Below are 12,237 nucleotides of genomic sequence, written 5' to 3'. Positions count from 1 at the left end.
GGTTATGGGCATCAAGTAAAAAGAGAATGCTTTAAATGTTAACCATTCTTAATACAACACGGTAAGGTCCCTTTTTCTAGGGCATAAATGTAGCCAGGTCTACAGAGGTGCCTGAATATCAGGGGCTTAATTTATTTACTCAAGTCTCAGTGGACCTGACACAAATCTAGAACATTGTTTATGCAGCTGCAGTGGTACCTTTGGGCATTATGTCAGCATGGTTCTTCTAAAGCAAACTCTGGGGGATGGCTGATAATCAGCAGTGACAGCCAGAATAGATAATCCAGTTTCTGTTTACATGGAGTTTGTTACCAGGGACACCTGAGCTCAGCCTGGCATAAGCTGGCACAGTAATTAGAGTCAAAGTGTGGCAGATTCAGACCAGGTTACAGGACGGGAACATATTTAGCAAAGGGATGTTTTAAAGATCAGCGCAGACAAAAGTGCTGGAGAAACTCAGCGGGTGCAGCAGCATCTATGCAGCGAAGGAAATGAGCAACGTAGGCAAAGATCAGTGGTTTGTTTCGTCCACGTGTGTCCCCCGCCCCAACTTCTATGAGGATGGGAGTTGTGGACTGTATTTATCTGCAGTAGAATTGTCTTTACTGTCAGATCAGGTAGACTTCAAAAGCTCCATCTCATTATTAAAGTAGATCAGGAAACACCCACCTATCATTCTCTCAACCACCAGATCGCCCCAAAGAGGAATTGCCAGATTCTGTGGGATCTTGCTATATGAAAGGGGCAAGTCTTTCACCAGCTCATTCTAATACAATTGCGCACAATGTGCCAACAGACATTTACAAAGGACATCAAGCACAAGCAGCACCAGAGACCCGGGTTCGATCCTGACCGCGGGTGCAGTGTGTACAGTTTGTACGTTCTCCCCATGACCTGATTGTTTGGTTTACATGTTCTCCCTGTGAACCATGTGGGTTTGTAGGTTAATTATCCTCTGTAAATTGCTTCTAGTGTGTATTGGCTTTCGCCGGGATCTCTGGTTTCCTCCCACACTCCAAAGACATACAGGTGTGTAGGCTACTTGGCTTTGTGTAATTGCAAATTGTCCCGAGTGTGTAGCATCGTGTTAGTGTACAGGGTGGTCAGTGGGCCGAAGGGCCTGTTTCCATGCTGTATCACTAAACTAAACTAAATAGATATCTTTCACTGTTCTGCCTAATGACTTGTCGACTGGACAAGATGGTTGGAAGCATTGTATACAGCTTGTACAGAGTCAGTCATGTAGCATGGAAATAGTCTCTTGATACTGACAAACAATCAAAGAGCTGCCTTCTCAGTCGGAGTGCTGGCCATGTTAAATTAATTCCAACACGGCTTCTACTCCATCAGCGAACAAATGCATTACCCAATTGATGTAAAGATGCAGAATGGAAACAGGCCCACCAATCCACAATGACCATCGATCATCCTTTCACACTTGTTCTATGTTATTCCACTTTTGCATACACACCCCTACACATGAGAAGCAATTTACAGAGGATAATTAACCTACAAACCCACATGGTTCACAGGGAGAACATGTAAACCACACAATCAGCACCCGATGTCAGGATTGAACCTGGTTCTCTGGTGCTGCGAGGTAGCTGCTCTTCACCTTGTGCAAATTATACAGGAGGTAAGCATTTGTGGCAAATGCAAATTGCAAGCACATGCATAACGGATGCAGAGGAGGCAGGTCCTCGTTGGTCTGCGAAAAGTTCTTTAGTCTCCATTGTATCATTCTCGCTGGGATTTGTTCAGCCTTTATTCGAGGAAGGGGGGTACCCAGTGAGAAATAGTCCTGGCATCTGCTGCCAAGCCACATGGTTCAGCAAGTAAAAAGATCAGTTTTAATTCAGAAAACAGGGGGGGAGGGGGATTGCAGAAACAGATTGTTAATTAGCTGCCCCACCTTATACTGATGATGCAGTATGACCAGGCCCTTTGAAGATGCGCCCATTCTGATCAGAGTGATCCGATCTATTGCTCTCCCCAACACGAGGGTTCAACCAGAAAGTCCATATAAAAGAATGAGAGGAATAAACACACAGAGTCCCCTGCCCAGAGTCGGTGATTCAAGAACCATAGGGCATAGGTTTAAGGTGAAGGGGGAAAGATTTTAATAAGGTCTGAGGGGTAACATTGAATGAAGGAAGAAATGAATGAATGTATGAATGAATGAATGAATGAATGAATGAATAATAACTTATTGTCACATGTGACATCCCACAATGAGATTCTTTTTTTTACATACCCAAGGTATGCAAAGATTTGCCACATATAGGGCACCGACAAAGTTACAAAGTATTCCATTTAGTCCCCAATGGTCATGGTGCCCCCAACGCCGGATCCCCCTTTGTTCCTGGTGGCGCGTCTGACTTCCAGATGTCCAGCACCCACGTGGCTCGTTCAAACCTCCAGCACCCTCCGACGACCTGTCCTCGACCTCCAGCGCCCGTGACCTGGACTGCCGTTGCCCATCTGGTCTCAGCTTGGTTTGGGAACAGCTCCATCCAGGACCATAAGAAATTGCAGCGGATTGTAGACGTGGCCCAGGCCATCACACAAACCAACCTTCCTTCTATGAATTCCAATTATGCCTCACGCTACCTCGGCAAGGCCAGCAGCATAATCAAGGATGAGTCGCACCCTGGCCATGCCCTCTTCTCCCCTCTCCCATCAGGCAAAAGGTATAGAAGTGTGAAAGCACACACCTCCAGATTCAGGGACGGTTTCTTCGCAGCCGTTATCAGGCAACTGAATCATCCGACCACAACCTACTATCTATTTATTTGATGACCCTCAGACTATCCATGACCGTATTTTGCTGGCTTTACCTTGCACTAAATGTTATTCCCTTATCATGTATCTATACAATGTAAATGGATTCATTGTAATCATGTATTGTCTTTCTGCTGACTGGTTAGCACGCAACAGAAAGCTTTTCACTGTACCTCAGTACACGCGACAATAAACTAAACAGAAACTGAAAATGAAACTGCCCTTGACTGCCATCCTCGCCCTCGACCAGTGCCCTTCCTGAGGAAGTAGTCGCAATGTTTAAAACCAATTAGACAGGTACATGGATAGGACAGGTTCAGAAGGATATGGGCCAAACGCAGGCAAATGGGACTAGAGTAGATGGGACATGTTCGTCGGCAAGTTGGGCAGAAGAGCCTTTTTCCACACTGTATGACTCTAAATTAAACGCTAGTTGCGTAGTTGGCGCAGGCACATGTGACTATCCAATTTTTCTCAAGCACATTTTTTAAACATGGAATTCATTAAAACTAACAAAATTAATGAAATTCAGCCCAATCACAGCAATTATAACTTTCAGATTAATTGCATATTCTCAAATTTAAATGACTGTTGGCGACCCCAAGGTACCACTAAAACTTTGAGCTGAAGAATTTACACCCACAAGTATTAGTGGCAAAACAATAGATTCTTTATTCACGGCCGTCTTTGCTAACCACCCATTGATTCTGTCATATGGGCAGGTTATTAAGACAAGGAGACCTATACTCCACTAGGGTTTTACCAGCGACTAACTGTCGCTGAGCTGAACACAGATTAGTCCAGACCAACGTTAAACTCCTTCGGGCATCATGTCTGCATTTCATTCCATCACTATGGAGCTCTATAAATGCCACCGCTGTCCACCTCAGGAATAAGTGAAGAGACATCTGCACAGTGCACACGCCTGCCAGAACAACCAGACACCCAGACTGTGAAGCCTTTGTTTACGGTCATGTTTGATGCCGAGTCTGCAACAGCTTCTCTTCAGCTAATTAAATCAGTCAGTTAATAAATCCAACTCGAACAGCATTTCAGATTAAAAAGTTGATCTCAATGACAAAAAAAAATTGAAGCCATTGAAATAGTGAAGAGAAAGACAAATGTTTGATGCTTTGGAGAAAGCAATCAAGTTTTCGAACAGAAAATGGAAATTAAGAACAATGCCATGTTATTAAATAAGACCACATGACCAAGGAGCAGAATTAAGGGCCTGTCCCACTTAGGTGACCTAAACCGCGAGTTCTGGCAAGTTTGCCCTCGACTCATACTCGCAGCATGGTCGACACGAGGTCGTAGGAGGTCTTCATAAACTCTCCTTCATGCTCGAGAGTGGTCTCCGCATACTCGAGGCCTCAGCTAGGTCGTGGCGTTTTTTTCAATATGTTAAAAAATGCCTGCAAGTAAAAAGAGGTTGCCATGGAAAAAAATCACTACTTTTTTTACTTGTAGGTTTAGTCGTTATAGGTTGTAGTAGGTCGGCATGTTAGTTGTAGGTAATCGAGGATAGTCGAAGGTAGTCGAAGGCACATCATAGATAGTCTTCAACATAGTCGAAGGGAAGTCAAAAGAGATCGAAGGAGGTCGTCTTCACTCTCCACTATTCGGTGTCCACTTTTCCCGAAGTTAATCGTAGCTAGTCGTAGCCAGTCTTCGACATAGTCGAAGGAGGTCTTTTACATAGTCGAAGGAGGTCTTAAACATGTAATTTTTTCAAACTCCTAAACTTAGAAATCTCCGCCAATTTGGTTGCCTAAGTGGGACAACCCCTTTAGGCCTTTCGGGCCGTCAACTCCACCATTCGATCATGGCTGCTCTATATTTCCCTCTCAACCCCATTTTCCTGCCTTCTCCCTCTAATATTTGACATCCTTACAAATAAGACCAATATTAGATCCAGTATTATTAAAAACTCAAATGGTTGATATTGTAATGGTTGAAGTGTGTACATCGCACATTGATGGAAATCTGAAATCTGTTCTTGCAGCATTTCACCTGTAAATGGAAAAGCTACAAATGATGCTTATAAAGTGCTCGGAGGAACAGAAGGTGGAGAGACAGATAATGTGCCCGGTGGCGCAGCGGTAGAGCTCCTGCCTTGCAGCACCAGAGACCCGGGTTCAATCCTGACTACGGGTGCTTGTCTGTAAGGAGTTTGTACATTCTCCCCGTGACCTGCGTGGGTTTTCTCCGAGACCTTCGGTTTCCTCCCACACTCCAAAGATGTACAGGTTAATTTGCTTGGTATAAATGTAAAATTGTCCCAAGTGTGTGTAGGGTAGTGTTAATGTAGGAGGATCGCTGGTCAGTGCAGACTCGGTGGGCCAAAGGGCCCGTTTCCACACTGTATCTCTAAACTAAACTAAAGGTGTTGTCATTCAGCTTTCAGTATAATGATCTGTTGTGCCATTTAAAAAAAAAGAGCTTCATTGCTTTCTAGATTATGGATTTGACCACTTTTTAAGGTAGAAAGTACTGGTTTGGTTGGATCATTTTAACCAGAAGCAGCAAATTGAATGATGACATCGCCCTGGATGGCCATTAATTATTCTTTGCCACCACTGAAGATTCTCATTTGTGGGACTAGTGTAGATGGGGCATGTTGGTCAGTGCGGGCAAGTTGGGCTGAAGGGCCTGTTTCCACGCTTCAAGTTCAAGTTCAAGTGAGTTTATTGTCATGTGTCCCTGTATAGGACAATGAAATTCTTGCTTTGCTTAAGCACACAGAAAATAGTAGGCATTTACTACAAAACAGATAAATGTGTCCATATACCATGATATAAATATATACACACATGAATAAATAAACTGGTAAAGTGCAAATAACAGAAAGTGGTTATTAATAATCAGAGTTTTGTCCGAGCCAGGTTTAATAGCCTGATGGCTGTGGGGAAGTAGCTATTCCTGAACCTGGTTGTTGCAGTCTTCAGGCTCCTGTACCTTCTACCTGAAGGTAGCAGGGAGATGAGTGTGTGGCCAGGATGGTGTGGGTCTTTGATGATACTGCCAGCCTTTTTGAGGCAGCGACTACGATAAATCCCCTCGATGGAAGGAAGGTCAGAGCCGATGATGGACTGGGCAGTGTTTACTACCCTTTGTAGTCTTTTCCTCTCCAGGGCGCTCAAATTGCCGAACCAAGCCATGATGCAACCGGTCAGTATGCTTTCGACTGTGCACCTGTAGAAGTTAGAGAGAGTCTTCCTTGACAATCCGACTCGCCATAATCTTCTCAGGAAGTAGAGGCGCTGATGAGCTTTTTTGATAATTGCGTTAGTGTTCTCGGACCAGGAAAGATCTTCAGAGATGTGCACGCCCAGGAATTTGAAGTTCTTGACCCTTTCAACCATCGACCCGCTGATATAAATGGGGCTGTGGGTCCCCCTCCTACTCCTTCCAAAGTCCACAATCAGTTCCTTGGTTTTGCTGGTGTTGAGGGCCAGGTTATTGCGCTGGCACCATATGGACAGTTGCTCGATCTCTCTTCTGTATTCTGACTCATCCCCATCAGTGATACGCCCCACAATAGTGGTGTCATCAGCGAACTTGATGATGGAGTTCGCACTGTGGTTCGCTATGCAGTCATCGGTATAGAGTACAGCAGAGGGCTGAGCATGCAGCCTTGAGGTGCTCCCGTGCTGATTGTTATTGAGGCTGACACATTTCCACCAATACGAACAGACTGTGGTCTGTGGATGAGGAAGTCGAGGATCCTGTTGCAGAGGGATGCGCAGAGACCCAGTTCTGCGAGTTTGGTAACCAGTTTGGAGGGGATGATTGTGTTAAATGCCGAGCTGTAATCAATGAATAACAGCCTGACATATGAATTTTTGTTGTCCAAGTGGTCCAGTGCGGAGTGCAGGGTCAGCGAGATCGCATCCACGGTTGATCTGTTGTGGCGGTACGCGAACTGCAGTGGGTCCAGGTTTTTGGACCTGGCAGTCGTTTTGTGGGGTCACTGGGATTAGGTCTCGGGAAGACATGAGGGTCGTGCATTTTGAGTGGTTTTGTTGGTAACTTTTATTGACCATTCAATATGCTGCGAACTGCACTATAGAAAAAAGTTGTTTTTAATATCGTTTCTTTTCATCCGTTATGGTCATCATTTTTTTTTTTAAAGATTACTTTAAAATGGCTTAAATTAGGTTAATTTCCACAAGTTTTGGATTCAAAGAAGTTCATATAAAACTGATGGCTTGACGAAAGGTTAAAAATGCAAAAGACAAGTTTAGCGCAAATGTTTGAAAGTTCTTATTTGAAGTAGACCATTGTGTCGATCTGACGCACATGACTGCCTGTTGTACATAGTGATGTGGATGGAGGTTGTGGGCAACAAAACATGTAGCTTAGACAACCCATGATGAACTTAATGGCTTCCTTTAAACCCTGCCTTGTGATTATTTAATCCACTCAAGCTTCTGTTCAGAGCACATGACCCCCAGGATGAGGTTAAATTCCATTTAATGCGCAGAAGGAAAATGCGCTTAATCTGCAGGTTCCAACAACAAATATTTCATGCATTGGTGCAAATTGTTTCTGCTTGGTTGTAGCGAATTGCTGAGAATATTGCAAAATTTACATGGCACTAATGTTTTAAAATAGAGTAAAAGAAAGCCACAATGGCGCTTCAGAGATCTTTAGAACAAGTCAACATCCTTGCAGCCTGATGATAGTGTTAATTGCATGCCTTTTTTCCAGATAGAAATAGCTGCATATCCCTTGTTCCTGAAATAGAGGTCAGTTGCACTCGCTACCTCCTGCTGAAACTTCTCTGCACTAATGCGCAAAGGCAGCCAGAAGCAATTCAGATGACTTCATTAATATTTATTTAGCGCCATGACTGTGTTAAAGAATGGCAAGTCAAGATCGGCGAATTGGGTCCCTCATTAGAGTGCCCCAATATCAGGCCAAAACTGACAAGCCCAACAAAGAACTCAAATATCAGCTTACTGCCCAGTGGTATGAATATTGATTCACTTCATGTAGCCACGGGATTCCCTCTCACTCTCTCTCTCTCTCTCTCTCTATCCCTCCCCCACCCGAGCCGCACTAGCTTCTAATTTTCCCCCTACAAACAGCTTACAATGGCCTGTTTCCTTTTTCGTCGTTACTTATTTGCAAATCTTTCATTCATTGCTCTTTATCTCTGCACATCACCATCTATATCTATCGTTTCCCTTACCCCTAACCAGTCTGAAGAAGGGACTCGACCCGAAATGTCACCCATTCCTTCTCTCCAGAGATGCTGCCTGTCCTGCTGAGTTACTCCAGCTTTTTGTGTCTATCTTCAAATATCACCTAACTCGTTCCCCCACCCCACCCGCATCTACTACAACTGACTGGCAAGAAGCTATTTTTTTTGTAGCAACAGCAATAATGTATCAGAACTCTAAAATAAAATCTGTGCTTACTGGCAAAGCCTGGACAGAAGTTTGAGATATAAATGAATGATACATTTTAAACTTTCTGCTGTAGACACAACGCATTAAACAAGGAGGCACAATACCATCAGTTGCATTATTATTATTATCAGACTTCAACAAGGGTATACGTTGCTTTTTATAGGGTTTTTTTAAGGGATCTTGAGACTATGTAGCATGCTATTGAATTACTTCTGTAGTAAAATCACATTGGAATAGCCAATTTGCACACAGTAAACAATGACAAATGGCAATTTACCATGTGCGCCCATATGATAGCAGTGTACATGCCCATTTAAATGCACCACAGAGCAGGGGGGAATACAAATTCAAGCAAGAAACTCTAGAATAAACTGCTTTATCCATATAGATAGCTAATCCATATTGAATTACTGATGAATGCAAAAGCCCCTCAGGTTCATTATAATCCTCTAGGAAAATACATTTTCCATCCTTCCCCAGATGATTAATGCTTAACAGTCCACTGATATTGAAAAACAAGTTTTTATTCAAGGAACACTTGGGCATGAAGGATAAACGCAAGCCTTGCCAGTACTGCACACATTCCCTGAAGGAATAAATAAATCTGAATGAGATTGAGGGGTAAACATTGGCAAGGGCACAAGGGATGGGCTCATCTGTTTTTCAAAATAGTGGTTTGGGATCTTTTACATACATCCGAGACTGCAAATGTGATCTCAGTCTTGTCCAAACAGCAGCAGTGCAGCATCCAGATTTTGTACCCGAATCTCTGGAGTCGGACTCGAGCCCACAACGCAGCAGAGTGTTGGCCTCAGATCAAAAGCTCAAACAAATCTACTGAACATGGGTCTGAAGAAGGGTCCTGACCCGAAACGTCCCCCATTCCTTCTCTCCAGAGATGCTGCCTGCCCCGTTGAATTACTCCAGCATTTGGTGTTCATCTTTGATTTAAACCAGCATCTGCAGTGCCTTCCTACACGTGGGTCTCCAAGTGACTGACATCACCCCAAAATGTATTGCTGAGAACTTGAAAACTTACTTGTGTGTGAAGTGTTTGGGACTGAAGAGTTTGCAGCAGCTGCCCTATAGACAATGCATTAGCCTTGCAGTTACACACTGCAACATTATTTATGAAGAAGGTGGTATCTGACATGCAGTATTGTCACTGAAGTTATTATTTGAAGCAATTCACTTTGAATAACTCTTGTAACCACCAAACATATTCAGCCACTGATAAACCATTAAATGTCTGTAATTGATTAGGATTTGACGCTCAAAAATACAAATCAATATCAAGTGATGACTAAGTGCACAATTGAATGAATGCACATCTTGCAACATGAATGTGAGATAATTTTCTAAAACATACCTTCGCAATTTACAGCAGTGTATTGATTGAAACATTTCAAAGTAGGGAAAATTTCTGAGCACGGACGTGCTAGTAGTACCTGCTTCCACTGTAAAACATGTCCATAAACCGAGGGCTGATATTCTGCATAATTTTTCATAAATTTACATATTCAGATAGCAAAATACACAATAGGTTACATTAATTAGACAACATTAGCATTGGGTGTTAAACTCAAGCATGCGAACACACTGGGAAGTGGAATGACTTTCTGTGTTATAATTAGAAGCCCATGTTGGCCAAAAATGCCTTCTGACCACTGTTAGTTTTAATAAATGCTTTAGGAAACCATTCTGAATAATTGCCGGCACTACTGATAAAAACGACCAGGGTCATTGCTATCGAGGCGCTTCTAGTAGCACGTCTGTGAGCAGGGACTCAGGAACTCACCGAGTCAAATCAAAACCCACCCTGGGGATAACTTCACAAGCGCTTCCAATCTATGGAAACACAAATATTTAGTTTAAAATAGGGAGGTCCCAAAATTACTGCACGTGCGCTGTATTTTAATCCAAATGCACTGGAAATCAAAAGAATAAGCTGTTTGTTTAATGCGTTCTGTCCTTTCTTTCAAAAAACACCAAACCCTGAGGGAAAAAACTTACAGGCATTTCCTTTCTAAACATCACTTTTATAGTTGAAACATCGGTTAGTCTTCTCACTAATGCCTCTTAATATTTTTTCCCACTTAAAATTGGATTATTTTTTTGGGGGGGGGGGGGGAAAGGAGAGTCCGTTACAAACCAAAAGAGAAAGGGCGGGGGGGGGGGGGCCGGAAAGGGGGGGCGAATAAAACTTTGTGGAGAGTGGGGAAAGTAAATGTCTAAGGATGCATCCCACAGATGTAAAGCGCTGTGCAGAAGTTGCGCCTTGTCCCACCTCCCCCCTGCATTCTTTCCCGAAGAAGGAACAGCTGCTGAGGGGAGTAAGGGCAAGGAAGCACAAAGTGAATACAGAGGCACATTAGTATAGCTTATATACAGAGCACCGCAGCAGCTGCCAGGCTTGTTTGCATACCTTTAGACTAAATCCATTTGGTCACTCAGACTCCTTTTAAATCACCAACAATGTTTGGATGTTAACCCCCCCCCCTCCCTCACTTCACTCCTCCAAGAATGCCTTGCAAGGCAACGGAGGGGGAGGTGTGGGTGGGGGTGGGGGGGGGGGGGGGGGGGGGGGGGGGGGGGGGGGGTGAAGGACTGTGTCCCTGTGCATGAATAGCCCTTTGACTGGGTCTGAGACCCCTGTCACACTCTGACAGCCAGATTCACACGCGCAACTTGTTAGCAGTCTTTTGTCCGAGTGCTTCCCTTGTCTGCTGCCGAACCCAAGGTCCGAGAGAGGGGGGGTCGTAGCCGCCGCCGCCTTTCAAGGATGGGACACATACAGAGAGCAGGGAAGCTGAAGGTCTCTGTCCAGTCTACTCGCAAAGCGCTATGAAAGGTGACAGCGGACTTCACGATCGTGGAAACACAGGGCCCACACTGAGCTTTTCACTTCCCCTTTAAAAGGCCCATTGTCTCATTAGATTCCTCCTTGCGAATAAAGGCAGGGAAGCTCATTCCACAATGTAGCCTCATTTAAATGGAAATCAGAGATTAGGGGAGGCGGGGTGGAGGGCGAGCATGGCTGCATCTAGCAGACCAGCATTCCACCTATATTATATATTTTATTTTTAAAAACTGTGATCAAATTAATAATTGTCAAATGAATTATACGTCTAACGCAAAACACTCGTGTACGAGAGAAAGAATAGCAGAGGCTTACCCAAGTCAGGTGAAGTGTTGCATCCAACTGCAGGTCATACACGGAGTGAAAACTGCTCGCACGGTGAATGGAGGGGGCACTCGGTAGGGGCTTGTGTGAAGCAGTCACAGTGAAAGACTCATTGAGTTAATTGCAAGCAGTTCCACAGTCCTCTCCCGGTTCTCGGGATTTCAGCACAATTTCCTCCCATCGGCGTTCAGTTGGAAGCTTCAAATTCACGCACGACACGATCGCTGCCTGTAGAAACGATCTTCCCACCCTCACCCCCCCCTTCTTCTCCCTCCCTCCCCCCTCCCGGCTGCAACAACACGCGAGTTAGTCTTGCAGCTGGGAGGATGACAGCGAGTCGAGTCAAGGCAGGCTCTCTCTCTCCTCTCCACTGCCTATGTCAGCGAGCACCTGGGACTATATAATACAGCAGTCGGATGACTCCTAGCGCTTGATTGGTGCTTGCCCGCCGCCTATCAAAGAACACAGTCAAGCAGAAACCCATCTGCAAAGCCGGTCGAGGACACAAAAGAGGCGCTTTGAGTGGGGAGAAGTTACCGTGAGAACAAGGGAGCGTTGGGGCTTGGGGAAGCCGGCGTAGTTAGGGATACCCTCGAGCATTATTCTCCCTGAGCGTTAACGGCGTCCGACCAAACGCTACAGCCCTCTGTGGTACAATGTGCAGGAATGAACTGCAAATGCTGGTTTAAAGCCAAGATAGACACACAAAAAAAGCTGGGGAAACTCAGCGGGTCAGGCAGCATCTCTGGGGAGAAGGAATGGGTGACGTTTTGAGTCGAGACCCTTCTTCAGACTCCCTTGTTACAATACTGAGTGAGTGAGTGTGTATGAAGGAACCGCGGATGCTGGTTTACA

At 44.6% G+C, this 12,237-nt stretch overlaps 1 protein-coding gene across 1 annotated transcript in view; it reads right to left on the bottom strand.

Annotated features, from left to right (window-relative positions):
• Positions 1-11,987, bottom strand: part of lrrn1 (leucine rich repeat neuronal 1) — a 42,890-nt gene extending 30,903 nt beyond the window's left edge. Inside the window, exon 1 of the mRNA XM_033036742.1 lies at positions 11,374-11,987. The gene's annotated coding sequence lies outside the window, so the exon portion shown is untranslated. The remainder of the gene's footprint in view (positions 1-11,373) is intronic.
• Positions 11,988-12,237: the final 250 nt, after the last annotated feature.

This window comes from Amblyraja radiata, chromosome 18 (genome assembly GCF_010909765.2).
Source record: "Amblyraja radiata isolate CabotCenter1 chromosome 18, sAmbRad1.1.pri, whole genome shotgun sequence".
NCBI classification, from domain to species: Eukaryota; Metazoa; Chordata; class Chondrichthyes; order Rajiformes; family Rajidae; genus Amblyraja; species Amblyraja radiata.
This window is presented reverse-complemented; position numbering and strand designations above follow the sequence as displayed.